The 18,763-nt window shown below is 45.6% G+C and overlaps 1 long non-coding RNA gene across 1 annotated transcript in view; it reads right to left on the reverse strand.

The window, feature by feature from the left end:
- Positions 1–11,936, reverse strand: part of LOC122462496 — a 25,994-nt gene extending 14,058 nt beyond the window's left edge. Inside the window, exon 1 of the long non-coding RNA XR_006285056.1 lies at positions 11,926–11,936. This is a non-coding gene — a long non-coding RNA (uncharacterized LOC122462496). The remainder of the gene's footprint in view (positions 1–11,925) is intronic.
- Between the last annotated feature and the right edge of the window lie 6,827 nt (positions 11,937–18,763).

Below are 18,763 nucleotides of genomic sequence, written 5' to 3' on the forward strand. Positions count from 1 at the left end.
CCACTTCCAAAGCTGGGAGAGGTAGCACAGACAATGTAAACGAGCCATCGGTTCCTATTTGTCTTGCGGATGGATGATGAATCTACGAGCTCAACATTCTCACCAGGAGTCCAGAAAGAAGTCCCAAGCAACAGCTCATCACAAGACAGCTGGGGGCAGGATCCAGTAATGTGGCCACGTCCCCTGAACTTTCTTGTTGAGAAAGTATCTATTCAAAGGACATCTGAAGCTTTTAATTTTCCATGCGGAATGGCAGGTGACATTCCCCTGATGACCAATATAAAAAGAGTACTAGAAAAGGGCAAAGCTGTCGTTTGAAGCTGGACGGTGTGTGCCTGTGTAGATGGTATTCTGGTTTCCATGCTATCTGTTTCCCAGGCCAGCTCCCAAGACAGCTTCTCCGATGTTTAGATTTCATAAATGGTGTGTCAGACTGGAAGAAATTGGAAGCTAAACTAAGGAAGCATGAGGCATCAGAGGATCATATGAACTGTTACTTGGTCTAAAGAGAACTGCGCAACTGTCAAGAATTCTGTGATTATTGATGAAAAGCTGCAGCAGGAAATGGAAGGTGAGAAACACAATTGGTATTTAATATTGCAGAGACTTCTACATGTCATACTATTTCTTGGTGAGAGAAATCTGCTACTTCAAGGGGATGTTGAACACTTGGGGAGACAGATGGAATGGAAACTCCCTGGGAGGGACTGAGTTAAGTATATTCCTGTTTTGGCAGGTCATTCGGATAAAGTGAAGGCAGGTGCAAATGTGCATGATCTTAGTAAATACACTCAGAATGGGCTTAGTCAACTGTTGGGTCAAAAAGTTAAATTCTGATGCAAGTGAAAACTGCAAAATACTGGGCGTTGCTTGACTGTACGCTGGGTTGTTCTCATGTGGAACGAATATCTTTAATTCTTTAGTGTGTAAAAGTGAATGAAGATGAAGCATCAGTTCAAGAGCCTTTTCTTGTAGTTCTGAATGTCAACGGCACTACTGGAGCAGAACTTGCTGAAAACGTTTTAAAGCAACTAGACGACATGGACTGAAAACAACAGACTGCAGAGCTCAGTGTTATGACAATGGCTCACCCCGGAGGGGCAAGCACTAGGTTTTACAGGCATAAATTAGGAAAGTTAACTCCCATGCCATGTGTGTGCTGTGCTGTAGTCCCAACTGGAACTTACTGATTTCTGGTGCTGCTGCTCCTTGCCTTGAGTCCAGGAATGTATTTGGTATACCGCAAAGACTGTATATATTATTTGGGGGATCTCCTAAAAAGGTGGGATATCTTAAAAATGCCTGTAGCTATTTCCCTGCAATCCCTCTCTGAAAGAGGATGGGAGGCAAGCAGAGACACTGTAAAAGCTGTTCATTAACAGCTCCCCCAGATTTGTGATGCACTCCTGGAGCTACATACCTGTACCTCTGACTGTATGGTTCATTCAGAGGCAAAAATCACTGCAAGAGAAACTCCACTTATCTCTTCATGGCAATCCCCACTGGGTGGAACAAGGTGCTGAAAGAAAGCAGCACAACCGACAAGCAGGGAAATTATCTGGATTTTAGTATAGCATGCAGATTCACAGAAACAGCAGCAGCAATCTTCCAGGATTATTGAGAGACAGATTTTTAAATAGCACTTGAGAAAACAAAGAAATGGCTCATGATTTGGACGTAGAGCCAGTGTTTCCAGTTATTCACTCAAGGATACAGAAAAGGTTACCTAAAACAGCAGCAGATGGGAGAGTCTTCATCCTTTAGAGGAATCATCACAGCAAAATACTGCCACAGTAGCCAATGGTTTTTAACTCTTTACATCTTACCTCCCCAATAAAAGGACCCTAAAACTGGCTCTGCTGGACAGCATCTTCCTTCACTCTCCCTTTTGCTGAAGTGGCAGCAACATTAGGTCCATATTAGGGTTAGCAACTTTCTACTCGCACAACACCAAACACCCTTGCCCCGCCCCCTGCCCCTCCTCTTCTCCGAGGCCCAGCCCCCCTTGCTCTCCCCACCCTCACTCACTCATTTTCATTGGGCTGGGGAAGAGAGTTGAGAAGTGGGAGGGGGTGAGGGCTCTGGCTGGGGGTGCAGACTCTGGGGTTGAGCTGGAGATGAGGGTTTTGGGGTGCAGGGGGGGCTCTGGGCTGGGGCTGATGGGTTTGGAGGGCAGAAAAGGGATCACAGCTGGGAAGGGGTGCAAGGGGGGAGTGAGGGCTCCAGCTGGGGGTGCAGACTCTGGAGTGGGACTGGGGATGAGGGTTTTGGGGTGCAGGAGGGGGCTCCGGGCTGGGGCTGATGGGTTCGGAGGGTGGTAGGGGGAATCAGGGCTGGGGCAGGAGCTTGGGGCACAGGGGAGTTCAGGCTCTGGGTGGCAGTTACCTCAGGTGGCTCCTGGAAGCAGTGGCACGTTCTCCCTCTGGCTCCTACATGGAGGCACGGCCAGGCAGCTCTGCATGCTGCCCCGTCCGCAGGTGCCGCCCCCACAGCTCCCATTGGCCGCTGTTCCTGGTCAATGGGAGCTGCAGAGCCGGTGCTTGGGCTGGGGCAGCGTGTGGAGCTTCCTGGCTACCCCTACGTGTAGGAGCCAGAGGGGGAACATGCTGCTGCTTCTGGGAGCCGTGCAGAGCCAAGGCAGGCAGGGAGCCTGCCTTAGCCCTGCTGTGCTGCTGACCAGACTTTTAACAGTCTGGTCAGTGGTGCTGACCGGAGCAGACAGGGTCCCTTTTCGACTGGGCATTCCGGTTGAAAACCGGATACCTGGCAACCCTAGCCCATATGGACCCATCATAGCTTGTTTTCTGAAGCACGGCACCTGCAGCTCTATCCTAGGCTAGAAGGGCATACCCATGAAATAAGTTAATCAACAAACCCCCTTACATAAGGTGGGCATCAGCCAACACAGCCTTTGGCAGGCTGGCCAGGGATGGCCACGATACGGTTGTAGACAAATAGTAAAATAATTATACAGAAATTATCCCCGACCAACACCCAACCCTGGAATGGCATGGCTGGAGTCTTCGTTCCCCACTCTCCTTGCTCTGTCAGTAACATCCCACTTGTCAAGATTCCTGGCCATGGACCTGTCAGAGAAAACCTCTTCTGACCTGTTAATCTCTTTTCCTTAATGACAGCTTGGCTAAAATTGATCCTTCCCAGCTGTGAAAGGATCACCCTCTCTTTCTTCTCAGATGAGCCCACCTAACTTACTCCTCTCTAGGCTTTTCCCTAAAATAACACTGGCCAATCACTATTTGCCTTTCCCCTCTCTGTCCTCTCTGAGTGGGTGCCACACTGGAGCTGTAGCATGCACCTGTTTTGGAGTTACGGCTGTGGAAGGGTCCATCTGTCCAGGGACATGACCAAAGAAGCAGAGATAAGGGTCATTGTGACCCTCCTTGCCTGTAAAAGTTGCCTGGCTTCCAAACCTCCGGCAAGTACGTGGCACCTCCCGTATGAGGGACTCCTGGCCAAATTGTTTTCAGAGAAAGATTAGTTGCCAACAGAAAACATTGTTAGCTTATTTTGAATGGTACCCCTGTGGGTTGTTTTCTTTGTTGTAGCTCACTACCATGGAAGGTAAATCAAACCAGAGACCCCAACTCACTTACAACCTTCACTGCTGGAGGGGTTTAATTATTCACCTCTCAACTCTGAATATCACAAGGGGAAATTACGTAATATGAATTTGTAGTTCCATAGGATACAGGAGCTCCTGCAAACTAAAGTCATGCCCACGACTAGGTACTGAAAAAAGACAGCCCCTGCTCCAAAGTTATACATGGCAAGGAGGAGGCTTTTTAAAAAAAGGGCTTTCTGGATCTAACACCACCACCTTCCACTTCCAGAGCACTTTCCAGCAGGAGGTGACAAAGCATTTTACAAAGGAAGCAAGTATCATTAGCTTCACGTTACAGATTTGGAAGCCAAGGCACAGAGAGGTGAAGTGACTTGCCCATGGTCACCTAGCAGGCCAGTGACAGGGTTGGAAACAGAACCCAGGTCTCCTGCACCTCACTCCAGTGTTCCACCCAATAGACCACACTGCCACACCCCATTATGTTATGGATACATTGGCGAACACAGACCTCATATCAGAAAGGTTACATCAGTTAACCTGCAGAGATAGAGCAGAGGAGAGGTTTAGGAATTAATATTCGAAAGTTGTGAATGCTGACAGTGACTTTAAATTACAAGAGTAAAATATAACCCTACTGCCATAGCTATAAGGTAATGAACTAAAAATAAATAAATGTATCTGCTATTGGGAAGTTCTTCTCACAGAATAAATGGTTCCCAGTACCCATGGCCTGAAATATCTCTATAGGAAGGTGTTAGGGCACAATTCTGTAGTGGTTTTAAATGGAAGTAAGGCTGTTTCCATAACAGTATTGACATTACTGTGTCTGGGAGATTTCCTAGGAATTATGTAGTTTTGTTACTCGTCAGTACAATGCTTCCACTGTTCCCCCCTCTCTTTATCTAGTTAACACACATATCAAATACCGCTGCCTCTGCTGGTTTTCTTGTTTTTTTAAATGGTGAATAAACTGAATTCATGGACTTGCAGCTGCTTTCTGCCTACCCGTTTACAGTTTCCAAAACAGCTCTTTTTTAGCATAGCAATTGAGGTTGGAAAAGGGACTAAAATCTCTTCAACAACTGATCTTGGGTACTTCCCAAGAAACAAATACTCACGCTGGACAAATTCAGTCGCAACTACTGTCTAATCTTAGTTCTTATAGCTGAAGCCAGACAAATTCAGACTGGAAATAAAACGTCACTGTAAGAATGAGGGTAATTAACCATTAGAACAATTTGTCAATGGTGATGGTGGATTCTCCATCACTGGCCATTTTTAAATCAAGACTGGCTGTTTTTTTACAAGCTCTGCTCTAGGAATTATTGTGGGGCAGGTCTCTGGTCTGTGTTATACAGGAGGTCAGACTAGATGATCACTATGGTCCCTTTACCAGTCTTGGAATCTATATTAGCCCCCATTACGATAGTATCCGCCTGCCACCCCATATTCGAATGACAACAATGAAGTCTCTCTGTTTCCTGCTGGCAAGATATTTAGGCTTAGAGTTGTTTTGAAATTATTATGGAATATAGAAGAGTCAGAGGCGGTGTGAGTTAGGGCAGTTTGGCTTGATCCTATCCTAATTGAAATCTATGGCAAAGGGCAGGAGGGACCATTCAATCATCTAATCTGAGCTCTTGCACAATTCTAGTAGTAGAATTTCACTCATGTATTGAGCCCTTGTGTCATTAAGGTGTGTCTTCTAGACAGTCATTGAGTCTTGAAGACTTCCAGAGATGGAGAATACACTACTTCCCTTGGTAGCCCGTGCCACAGGTGAATCAGCCTCACAGTTAAAAATGCATGCCTTATTTCTACTCTGAATGTCTGGCTTTAGCTTACAACTATTGGCTCTTGTTATGGCTTTCTCTGCTAGATTAAAGAGCCCTTTGTTACCTTGAATTTTCTCCCCAGGAAGGTGCTGACACACCACAATCAAGTCACCTCTTAATCTTTTTTAAAAACTAAGATAAACAAATTAAGCTAAGTCTCCAGCTTTTGAATAATTTTTGTGGCTCTTCTCTGCACCATCTCCAATTTCTCAACCTTTCAAAAGTTGACACCAGAACAGGCCAGTATTTCAGTATCAGTCTCACCAATGCCACAGACAGAGGTAAAATCACCTCCATACTTATTACTGCCCTGTTATACATCCAAGGATTGCATTAGCTCTTTCACCACAGCATTGTACAGGGAGTTCATATCGAGTTACTTGTCCACCATGACCCCTAAATCCTTATCAGAATCCATGCTTCCAGGATACAGTCCCCCATTCTGAAGGTATGGCCTATATTCTTTGTTCTATATCTATGGCCTTGAATTCAACTGTATTAAAACAGGTTTTATTTGAATGGACACAGCTCACCAAGAATCTAGATTGCTCTGTATGTCTGCCCTGAATCTATGTTAAAAGTCATACCCTTTCCTAGAATTCCTTCATAATGAATATCTTAGATGCTTTTCTCTTTCTATATTATCTTTCCACATTCTAGTACGGGAGTTGCCTCAACAGTTAACTGCCAGGGAATCAAGAATCTGGGCTGCAGAGATTATTTTTACTCTTTTTTTAAAGAAAATATTTTATATTTTTTCAAAAAAAATCACGATGGCAGAAAAAGAAACAAAAATATATCAGTATGGAATAGTGATAAAACATTGCATTGTAGAAAAAAATATTTGAGAGAGTAATGACGAAGGAGCATCTTAGCAGTAAAACAAAATACATTTACATATAAATGCTGAAGAAAAAAAAAAGACGAGTCCTTGATATGTCATTCAATACTGGTTGATAGTTTTAATAACTGAAATGTTCAACAGAAGAACATCCATGCTGGGTCAGACCAAAGATCTATCTGGCCCAGTATCCTGTCTTCCGACAGTGGCCAATGCCAGGTGCCCCAGAGGGAACGAACGGAGACATGCAATCACTGAGTGATCCATCCCCTGTCTCCCATTCCCAGCTCCTGGCAAACAGAGGGTAGGGACACCCAGAGCATGGGGTTGCATCCCTGAGCATCTTGGCTAATAGCCATTGATGGACCTATCCTCCAAGAACTTATCTAATTCTTTTTTGACCCTGTTATAGTTTTGGCCTTCACTTTGAGTTGTGTGCGTTGGGTGTAAACCTCATTTTTATTTGGGAGTATTTTATCTGAACATCTGCAAAGTACTCCTAAAGCAGCCCAAACGGTCCCCATTGCCTTTAGCAGTGAAATTGCCCTTCTCAGGCGTGGTGTTTGTATTTCTGTGGTGACTTAGGAAAACACCAATAAAGCACAGGAACAAGTTATTGGATTTAAAGGCCTTGTACCGAGACATCTAGTCCCCGCAGCCCTACACAGCTCAATGGAAGCCCATAAATGCCCCATCCAGAGCCCAAAGAAAAAAAGAGTCCCATCACTGGGATATTTGCAGTCCTTTAACTGCACCCTCCAAACTGAGCCTGACTGTAAGAGGCAGCTTCTATCTCAGCCAGATTCTAAAGCTTCCCCCACCCCCTTCCTATACCTCAGCCCTGCAGATACTCCCAAAATCAGTCCATGTTTTGGGGCAAGCGGGCGATGAAATACCCACTTCAACATAAGGGATTCCTGCCCAAAGCAATAAAGAATCGGATTTCTACTGATACCAGACACACCTCAGCACAAGTGTCACCACAAACTAAAGCCTTATCCAAGATGACCTCATAGCCATGGCCCCCTAATTAACAGCAATTCACCAATCGTTTCTCGAGTCAATGAAAGAGAGACCTTGCAAGTGTTTACTATACCAAAAACAGGATTCATGCTGCTAAGCTGCCTGACCAGTAACTATCTGGCCATGCCTTCCAGCCTCCCCTGGGGCTGAGATCTTATAACCAGGCACACCCCAGTGCATACTACTGTGTTTTCACTTTGCACAATCATTTGTACGAATGCTTCTAGCACCAAACAAACAATGCAGCTGACAGGAGGCCTTTGTTCAGATGTCTATCCATTTACCAGACTCGAGGCTTTCAGAGATATCAGACTGCAGACAGGCACACAGATTTAACTCATAAGATATAAAGCCTTCATCCTGATGCTGCTATCACTGATAAAAAAATCCTTTCCTACTCTTTCCCTGTATAACTCTGGCCTTTGATTATTAATTATTATTATTATCTGTATCACCACAGCACCTAAGAGTCCTTCGCATGGCCCAGGACCCTGTTGTGCTAGGTGCTATACAAAGAGAATAAAAACAGTTTCTACCCCCAGGGAGCTTATAATCGGAGGGCTTGTCCACACTGGAAGCGCTACATCGGCACAGCTGCATCTGCAGCGTGTCTGGTGAAGACGCTCTATGCTCACAGGAGAGAGCTCGCTCATCGGCATACTGAGTGGTGGTAGGTATGGTGGTGGGAGAAGCTGTCCACACCAGCGCTTAGGTTGGTGTAACTTACATTGCTCGGGGAAGGGGGGGGGCTTATTCACACCCCTGAGCAACATAAGTTATTCTGAAGTTAAGTGATAGTGTAGGCCTGCCCTAAGTATAAGACCAAGTGACAAAAGATGGAGACAGATAGATGAGGAAGTCCAAGGAAATCATATTGGTCAGCATGATAGACAGTATTATCAGCACACCAACGGCCTAATCATTGTCAAGTGTTTTTTTAGTCATCACGGCAAAGGAGAGTTTTGAAGGAGGATAATTTTGCAGATGCTTATGGGGAGCATCTCCGAAGCATGAGGGACAGTATGTGAGAAAGCCTAAAGGTGGCTGAAAATTTAACCAGTGAGCAATGAAGGCTAACAGCATGGGCTGATTGAGAGATGACAAGCGGGGTGGGGATAGGCCACAAAGGGACGTGAAAGTGCAGACAAGCAGCTTTCATTTGATATGATAAAGAAGATCCCAGTGGAGGGATTCAAAGAGGGTGAATTGGAATAGGTTCAGAAAAGGGCAACAAAAATGATTAGGGATATGGAACAGCTTCCATATGAGGAGAGATTAATAAAACTGGCTCTTTTCAGCTTGGAAAAGAGATGACTAAGGGGGGATATGCTAGAGGTCTATAAAGTCATCACTGGTGTGGAGAAAGTAAATAAGGAAGTGTTATTTACTCCTTCTCATAACACAGAAACTAGGGGGTCACTAAATGAAATTAATGGGCAGCAGGTTTCAAACAAACACAAGGAAGTATTTTTTCACAGAACACACTGTCAACCTGTGGAACTCTTTGCCAGAGGATGTTGTGAAGGCCAAGACTATAATAGGGTTCAAAAAAGAACTAGATAAATTCAGGGAGGACAGGTCCCTCAGTGGCTATTAGCCAGGATGGGCAGGGACGGTGTCCCTGGCCGCTGTTTGCCAGAAGCTGGGAATGGGCAACAGGGGATGGATCACTGGATGATTGCCTGTTGTGTTCATTCCCTCTGGGGCACCTGGCCCGGGCCACCATCAGCAGACAGGATGCTGGGCTGGATGGACCTTGGGTCTGACCCAGACTGGCTGTTTTGTTTTCATATGACATGGTCACAGTGACAGGCTAGGCAAAGGACCTGCAGCAGCAGCATTCTGAATGGACATGAGCAAGGCTAGAGAAAAGGAGGTTGCGTTAATGGAGCCTTGGGATGGGGAGACCCTGGATGAGCCGTGTGGGTGGATAGGAAAGGCTGTGTCTTAGAGCGGTTATGCAGAAAATCAGCAAGACTTAGGCATGGCCTGGATGGGAGGATCTGTACAGAGATGCGAGTTGAAAAGGATGCCCAGGTTACGGGATGAGTGGCAGGCAGAATGATGGTGACCACAGTGATTGAGAAAGGAGGGAATGGGGAGGATTTGGAAAGGAAAATTCAGAGCTCTGTTTCAGCCAAAGTGAGTTTAAAATGATAGTTATAGATGAATAAACAAACTAGTTTTCTTGGTCCTACTCATTTATCCTTCTGTTCCTGGCCTGGGCCTTACCCTGTTCTCTCTTTCCCATTTCTTTCTCAAAACTTCCTATCTTCCCAGGGAACTGTAACCCTCCAGGCCTTCCCCCACCCCCACCCACTATCCTTCCCCCCCCCGGAGAGAGGCATCACTGCCACTTCCCCAGCTTTCCTCAGGAGGCAACCACCAAGCCCTGGGAATTCCTCCCAGGGCAGAAAACTCCCTCCTTGAGGCCCTATTGGCGGAGAGGGATTACGTGCTGGCTTCCCAGCCAATCAGCGCCAAGGTTACCGGCGCTCAACAGTCTATGAATGGACAGTTGGCCTCCAGCAGCTATGGATCCTTCCGGAACCTTCTGCTCCCTGGGCTGGTTCTCTTCCTGTTAAAGCCGTCGCACCTGCAGCTGCTATTTGTGGTCGTATATTTTACATTCATCTAAAAGGGCAACATATGGTTTCCCTTCAGCAGTATTAGCAACGATATCTATTATCTTAACATTGCCATGCGGTACTTAACCTGAATTGTAATATATGATGGTCACCTGTAATACCTCTGATATTACCATCAATCCACCCTGCAATGAGCAGCTTTCCTGCTTGGGTTCACACTGACAGACTTTTTGATAAGGATAGAACTGTGAACTGAACACAAGTTTTCCTATCCTGCTGATGGCAGCTGGGATAGATGTGGTCCAGAAGTTGAGCCAAAGCAACAGAAGTCATTCATTCATGGAGAAGCAGCAAAAAGGCACAACAGAAAAGCAGTCAACATGCAGCAAAGATCCTTCCTAAGAGCAACCTCTGGCTACAAGGTCTTTCTGATTGTTTAGGATCAGAGGCACAGTTGCTATGTGGTCCAGAGTCAGAATGGGGGCCCTGCAGACCCTCATGCAGAGCCTGGGGTGGGCCAAAGCTTTTTATTCAAACACAGCTACAAAAAATATCTTCTGTTTCTTCATCAGAAGAACTGAAACCCCTTAGTTAATATTATTGCTCACAGCCCAGGCGCGTACAGGAATATGACAAGAAGAGAAGTAGTCTGTATACGCAGAGGGGCCGAAGGAATACAGAACAGATTCATTATCTGATTTGCTTTCATGTGGATGTCTGAGTTCCAACCCAGATGGGCTTCAGGCCAGCTAGAGGAGTCACTTGGCACTAGCTGTGTTTGCAATAACTAAACATCATGGACTTACATTTGTTGTTATATAAAAGTCCCTGTAAACACTCGTTCCAGCTCAGGACCATTTCTTGTAAGAGTGCGTATAGCTTTGGATGCCATAGGAGAATGAAACCTATCAGAGAAAACTTAGCTGCAATGCAGCAAAGAGGGTGTTTCACTGTAAACATGGCAGTTTGGGTGGGACACCATGTAAATACCAACAACCAAGCACAAAAAAGAAAAAACCCACAAGATCTTCCCCCTCCTACTACTTCTGGATATACAAAGGGAAGTGGAGGTTGATAATCACAGATCACATGCAGAACAAAGCTGATTTTCATAGACTTCAATTGTCTTTTGTGCCTAGCAAAGCTGTGTCTTGAAAACGAGTCTGAATCAAGGCTGTGATGCATTATTGATCCTGAAAGTCTGCAATGCTGCTCTCTCAGTGCCACTGAATCAATAGTTGCATAATTTCACAGGGACTTTATTGCATTCTTATTCAGTGCAGTGGATTCAGAACAAGTCAGATTTTTTTCATCCATAAATGTCAGTAAATGTCAATTTCACCAACATACAAATCCGTGAAAAATGTTTCCATCGGTAATAATCAAAATTTACAGATAGACAAAGTAAGAAAAATGCTGCTTGAGAACTTATTAGTTCAACAGAAGGATATTTGCTTTGTATAGTTTGACATGTGATGTGGACAGTGTTTTAATGTTTATTAAAGCTGTTAACTTTTTGAATCTCAACATCTGTTGTTAAATAATTATTGCCTAATCTCCCATTTGTCTGACTCCCCATCATTACCCACTACTGTGAAGTTTTAAAATCAATAAAAATTAAAGCTTAAAAATAAACATTGATATCTGTCAAAATTGAATCATAGAATTAGGTTATATTATTCCATTTCTTAAGTAGGTTTCCCCTCTCTCTCCTTCTCTCTCATGATTTTTTAAAGTCAAATCTCATCCCCTTACCTGCAGATGCATCAGAAATGGTGCAAGACTGAGTCAGACATACTTCATTCCAATCCCATGGCCTCTATGCAGTCTGAAACCAGACATTATGGCTGTCACATTCTGGAGTGCAATCCAGACCAGTGAGGAGTTGTGTCACTGCCTGCCCCATAACTCTGGGCACCTCATAATGCGTTCTCATTGTAGCTCCCCACCAGGGCAGCTCTGAAATAACCTAACAGCATGAAGGGCTCACCCTGAGTGTCTTTATATAGCAATAGCCCTGGCCCAGCAGCAATGACCCCAGAGCCTGTCAGCAACACTCCAGTCACACTCTGGCTTCCACAAACCTGGGTTACGACTTTCAGGGTGACCCCAGCACACTCCCAGTCCTGGATTTGCCCCAAAATGTGTGTTTTGGGCTATTTAGGTATTAAAGGTCCATTCTCCCTGCAAGGGATCAATATTCAACAATCAGCTACTTTCACTGGAGTTACCCAAACAGTTCAGTTTAAACACAACACTGGATTAGTTTTTATTTTAAAAATAAAACCAGGTCATTTAACTACAAAGAGAGAGGTTTTGAGTACAAGGTATTAAAGTCAGAAATGGTTACAAGAGAAATAAAGATAAAACACTTTCTAGTAACTAAAACTTAACAAGCTAGACTTGGTTCAAAGTAACATCCTTACCAGATGGTCCCAGCAACAGGGCTGACCCAATTCTTAGGTTAGGATCTCCTCTCAAAGTCAAAGGGCTGGTTCCTTTGTCTTCTCAGGTGAAGGGGCTGGGGGAAGGTGGAAGATATGCCTTGGGGTGTTTTTGCCCCTCACTTTTGTAGACCAGTCACTCTTTGAAATGGATTCTTCTGCAGCTTACCCCTCAAAGCAAAGATTATTCAAACAGTAAAGAAGGCAACATGGAGTCTGATGATGGAGGTCCCCTATGCTCTTTCTTTTCTCCTTTGCACACTGAAATGCAGATTTGTCTTGTCTCCTGCCATTTCCCATTTTTGCTGCCCGAAGGACCCTGTTTATTACTTATATATACACACTTCAACATGATATTACTGACGACCAATGTATTAGTTTTCAAATGATACCCCACAGGGCATTTTTTTTTTTTACAAATATTATTACAATAGTGAGTAAGGGGTGAGTAGAGGGGTGCTTTCGGTCACAATGACTCAGGGAGAATGAAGATTCTTTTCCTCTGGAGTCTTCTGAAGGTGAAAAACAAACAAATCACTTTGTCCTCATAACCAAGAGCAGTGTTACGGATGCTAGCTGCACTAAAGACGCTAATATTACTTTTGAAAGATTTTTGTATTATTCTCAACTTGTGAGCCATCCTGTGTCCCATTCTGATGGCTGCCTGTGTCAAGCTGTGCTGACTCAGATTGAAGGAAATTTTTAAAGATACACTTGCACCTGGTAAGCCTCTTGTTGAGATAGCAAAATCCTTGTTCCCCAGAGGCAGAGCCTATAAATATCTGAAATTGAAACCAAACGAGGAAGGAGTCTCACCCCTTCCCACCTGACTGATGGGGCAGAGAAATGGGCCATTCAACACAACAATCCCTCATTGTGAGGTCTGTCTTTCATTTTAGACACGTTCTCCTCCACGTAGCAAGATGTCCCATGTATTTAAAAGGGAAATGCCGGATTCAGTAACCCGAGGTTACAGACAATATGCCTTCTGCAAAAGAAATTTAGCCTGTGGCATTTTAATCTCAATTCCCTCACAGATCACATGATTTTATAAGCATCCCATGGGAATAATTCTCATTTCCCCACATTTGTGTTCTTTTGTGTCAGCCTCAGGCAGGTGTGAAAAGCCCCGAATACTCATGAGGCTGGGGGACCCCCACAGGGTAAGCCCTGGGCCTGGGGATATTGCAGGGACCCTACAGACCGAAGGCTCTGCTAGAAGGCCTTGAGGACTAAGAACATTCTGAAGGCCCTGCAAAGTGACAGCCTCAGGCCAGACTGAGAGGCTCTCCCTGTGCAGATAGGGTTGGAGCCGAGATTGCCGTAAGTCTGTTTTAAGGGCAGATAACATTAAATAGAGAAACCAGCTGCACCCACAGGCCTCCCATAAGCCCGCCTCACCCGGCAGCATGGCACATAAAGCTCCCCACAGCAGCAGGATTTCAGTCTCTTTCCTTAGGGATTGGTTTATTTTTCAAAACTGTCCAATACAAATCAAGAACATGCAGCAGGGCCTGCTGCCTGCCCCCTCCTCCGGTGTCTTCCTCGCAAGGATCCTGCCCCCATTCAGCCAGCAGGTTTTCCCAGCCAGGTACGCCACCTCAATGGGGGGGAGCCCCATTCCAGGTTTTCCCCCTCCCTGCAGGAGTCTTCCTTTAACTACTGCTGCTGCCAGCTGGCCTTTTACTGAGGACAAGGTGCCCTGCAGCTATCACCTGATCCCTGGTATCAAACTCATCACATGGGAAGCAGCTAATTAGTCATGGGGGTGGGGGGGGGTGGCTAAGCCCCTTTCTTATAGGACCATCCCACCCTGTGACACTCCCCCTGCCCCTCTCAGCCCCCAGGTCATTTGCTGCCCCTTTTCTCACCCATTCTCCCAAGCAGCCGTGGAGCACAGGAATAGTGTCCTGCCCCCACAGTCTGTGTCCCTGTGCCTTGTGGTCATGATATAACACACAGAAGGGCTAGTAAGAGAGAGACTTTACACCCCGGCCCCAGCCCCTGCAGCTGGCTCGGGGTCGAAAAGTTCATTCCCGTTGCCTAGCAGGAGGTAAGAGTCTCTGGCTCCACTGGTTTCTGTCCCATGACTCACTTCCGTTGTTTTCAGGGTTTGCCGTGCAGTGGCAGGTCCTAATTTCCCCCTCCCTTGTTAATGTGCTCGTCTGAGAGATGGGGGCATGTGCACAAACAGGGAAGCTCTTGCCCTCACCTGGTGTCAGAATCTGCCCCTGGGAGCAGAGCCGTATATTCAGAAGGAGAAACAGGGGAGGGGCCAGAGAAGCAAAAGTTGGGGGGAAAGAAGCAAAAGCACTTCAGGGGGCTCCGTCATGAATGTATGCCAGAGAGACGTCCACTGCCTCTCCGGTTTGCTAGAAGGGAAGGGATGAGAAATGAGACATGGAGGGAAAAAGGAGTGAGGCAAAGGTGAAACACCATAGCATTTGGTAGAGTTAGACATCACTGTGCAGTTAATTAGATAACTGGGGATAGGAAAAAGTGGGAGGGTTTTTTTCCCTTCATTTAAAACATAACCTCCACTGGCAGAGAGAGAATACTGGACTGGATGGACCTTGAGCAATTCCTGTGTTCCCCAGAGCTAAGGTTCATGCCTAATTCCAGAGTGACAATTAAATCTACAGATATTAAAGTGCTTATGTGGCCACATTGGCCTGAGTCTAAAAGAACTTAATCTGAGCTCAGGACCGCATTGTGCTAGCCAGGTTACATGGTCAGAGACCATCCCTGCCCCAAAGAGTTGACAATCTAAACAGACGAGACAAAGGGCAAAAGAAAGCGTTATTTGTCCCCATATTACAGATTTTAATCTATATTATAATGGTTCTTATCCTCCCCTCATTCCTGTAGGATCTGAGCATCTTCCAATAGCACATTAAGTGATGTGACTAACATCTGTCATATGGAATGGGGAAATTGATGATTTGGGGAGAGTATTTTAGTTTGGGTTGCTGTGTATGGGAAGCTTACTATGCAGTTGTTATCCTGGGTTTTGTATTTAAATGTTGTTGGAGTGCCTAGAGCCACTCGGGTGAGATTTTTAAGAGGTATCTAAATGCAATATATGAAGCGTGGCGAGTGTGAAGTGGTTTTCATAACGTAGATACCTGTCCAAGGGAAAGTAGCCTCTATTCACCATCTGCTTTCACATAGCCCACTAAACAGATGGTTTGGGTCATTACTGAATTTAGATTTGAACAAAAAACTTACAGGAAAAAGTGCTTCCTTATTGCTATGAGCTATAAGCTTTCAATTCCTAATTACTTCCTTCTTGTGCAGAAAAGGTAGGGAAAATAGAATGTACGGATGGAAAAGAAAATCTGGAGAATCCCTTTTAGATCATTCTGTTGCAGATGAGACGTGGTGTGAGCATGCAGGTAACAGTCGAATCTCTTGTTTCAGTTTCACCATGCAGAGGTTAAACTTTGTGCAGTTCGCACATGCAGGGTCTCAGGTTTGGGGAAAGCTAAATCCCTGCAAAACTAAATGAATCTACACTTTCTTTTAATAGCAGAAGCGATAACTCCGTCTGTTATACCAATGGATCTTGTATCCATCAATTGAATTGTAAAATGTAGCGTCATCTATGCTCTCAGACCTCTGGCAGGGATATCTGAGTGCTTTTAGTGAGTGGGTTTTTGATAGCTGACAGCATTTGGCAGGAACCCTATGCCACCCAGTTTTCAAGGGTATTTGTATTCACCTACGTACACGATATAAGTGAAGGGAAAAGCAGTCAGCCGGGGAAAAAATATATAGTATTTTCCTCAGTCATAGCTAATCAATCTCACTATTTTCTCTCTTCCACTGGCCAGGCAATGCATCAATGTACAAGGTTTAAACTCCTAAACCAGTTTCCTGCTTTGTCCTTCCTTCCTTCTATTATCCCCGCTTCCCCCATGTAGACCTTACTGGTAAGGTAACCCTTCCTCAGAATGGAAGAGGGAAAGGTGGAGGATGCTCTGTAGCAGATGCTTCATGGCACCTTTACAATTAACTCTCATTTCTAGTGCTGGGGGCCCATTAATCCGAGGATTCTGAGCTGGGTTAGATGGCATCGTGGTGTAAGAGCAGAGCACATCTACACTAGCCCTCCTGCTTCGGCGCTGTGCTCACGACAATGCAATGGTGGGAGATTTTGAGGAAAGCAGTAACGTAGACAAGGCCTTCAGGATCAGGATTAGTTTGGGTCACAACTGCCAGTAAGTTCAACGAAGCAAAATGTACAGAGATCCAAACAAGCCAACCATGCTTGCAAAAGAAACCTCTGTCTAGAACATTGCACCTTCTTAAAAATGGCTGAAATGGGAATTGTTTCAACAGGACATGCACAGGAGCAATGCAGGCAACAGACATCCGGTTTCATTCTCTGTTAGTGTGCTGGGCTATAAATCAGACATACTCTGTGGGGCTTCCTTGCTATTGCACTTACGTTGTATGGAAAGGTAGATGCACCGCTGGTGTGCCCCCTCCTGGCCAGGCACAGTCTACCAGCGCTTTCCTGTCTAGTGCCCCATCTCAATGGTCACTCCAACCTGTGGGGGTCCACCTCTGCTGGCCAGGTCAGGGGGTTAGTTCCACATCCGCGTCAGGGTAGGCAAGTGCCAAGCCCACATAAAACAATACCCAAAGTTCCAGCCTTTTCAGTCCCTTTTCTGGGGGTTACTAAGACCCATGGGTCCTCCCCTGGGATCTTCAGCAAAGGCCACTCACAGAAAACTCAAGGCCTTCAAGTCTCACTCAGTGCCCCCATACTTTCCATACCCTGGCTCAGGCTCACTACGGTCACAAGAACTCTCATTTCCCCAGCATGGTCTTTCCTAAGTCTCTGCTCTGTACTGGTCAGCTGCAGTAAAAACCACCATCGCCTGTAGCACTATCCCTACCCAGGGTTTTCCCTGCCTTGACTAGCATTCCCTGGCACCCTCAGCTTCCTTCCCCGGGCCCACGCCCGCTCGACTTCTTAGAACCTGACACCAGCAAAGTTCTTTCTTGCTCTTATTTCAGAGCAGTGCTTCCTCCCTGCCCCAGGAGCCTGTCCCTTACTGCAGCTCCTGCCCCCAGGCCCGCAAACCTCAGTCCAACCCCCCCATAGGCTTTAGGGTCACTGCCTTTTGGGTGTCACCATCTCCAGCTTCCTCCTGGCACAGGACAACACACCTCTCACCCCAGCCTCCACTGCCCAGAGCCTTTCTCTTGGCTCTGAACCCTCTAGTGCTGGCTCCAAGCTTCAGGCCTCCCATGCATCTCTTCACCTTTAGCCCAAAAGAGGAACAAAACTCCCAGCTGAGTTCTCCCTGGCCTTTTCCCCCACTGCCCTACACACCCTCCTTTCTGAAGCCCCAACTCCCTCCCAGTGAGGTTTGATCACCAGTTATGCCTAATACATCTCCAGCTGCCACTCAGAAGCCTAATTGGGCTCAAGCTGCTGTTAACTCAGGATTAACTAGGGTTGGGTTTATATATCTTATCACAGATTGACTATAGGTCATTTTAAAACCCTCCCCCCCCCCCCCCCCCCAAAAAAAAAAAAAAAAAAGGGTTAGCAGCCACTTCCAGTTCCTCTTATTCTTGTGTGTGATCAGTTATTGCCGTGTCTTAAAAAAGCAAAAACCCCACATACCCCATAAACAAGGCACTGGTAGAACTTTACTACTGCAGCGATAGCTCACAAGCACCAGCTGTAAAGTCTGGGCATTAGGCTTTTAACAGCTCAGATTAGCAGGAGGGGAATAGACTGGCTGGGCATGGAGAGGTCTTGAAAGCTGCTTTCCAGATAGTCAAATTAGCCAGAACCTAGAGGAACATTATGTTTGAGACTCCTAGCAAGATGAAGAGAATTTTAACAGATACTGACCGTTTTTAAATAGATATATATGTTCTTCCCATTTACTCTCACTTTCCACCCTGAATTGTTCTTAGCTTCTGTCCTTACTGGCAAAGCCTCCCAATAACTTCAACAGGCTTTCGATCAGGACCACATTGAAAACGCCCAGCAGTATTAGTTATATATCCCCATTGTGCAACTAACTGTTCTGCCCCATAAATAACTCTTAAAAATAATGAAAAAAGACAGATTTATTAAGAAGTTCCATCTAGAAGTGTTAGCAGCCTGGTTCAGGCAAAGATGGGCCCCAATACTATCCTGCAGAATGAAGATGCTCTGAAGGGTGATTATTTTGGATGTTGACTGTTGGACTGGGCTCATCAGCCTCGTTTGTGGGCAGTATGCAGCCTAAGGCAGTGAGTCCAGGGTGTTCTGGTCTTGAAAGCATATTTGTAAGGGGGAGGCGTTGGTGATACTATGGGGCAATGCTCTGACTTTTTACCTCTGGACAGTTTGAATAAAACATTAGGTTGGATTTCTAGGCCTGCTGCAGCTCCTAGTGCCCTCACTGGGTTCTGGATCAGGCCCCCTATCACTAATGAAC

Source organism: Chelonia mydas, chromosome 11 (genome assembly GCF_015237465.2).
Source record: "Chelonia mydas isolate rCheMyd1 chromosome 11, rCheMyd1.pri.v2, whole genome shotgun sequence".
Lineage (NCBI taxonomy): Eukaryota > Metazoa > Chordata > Testudines > Cheloniidae > Chelonia > Chelonia mydas.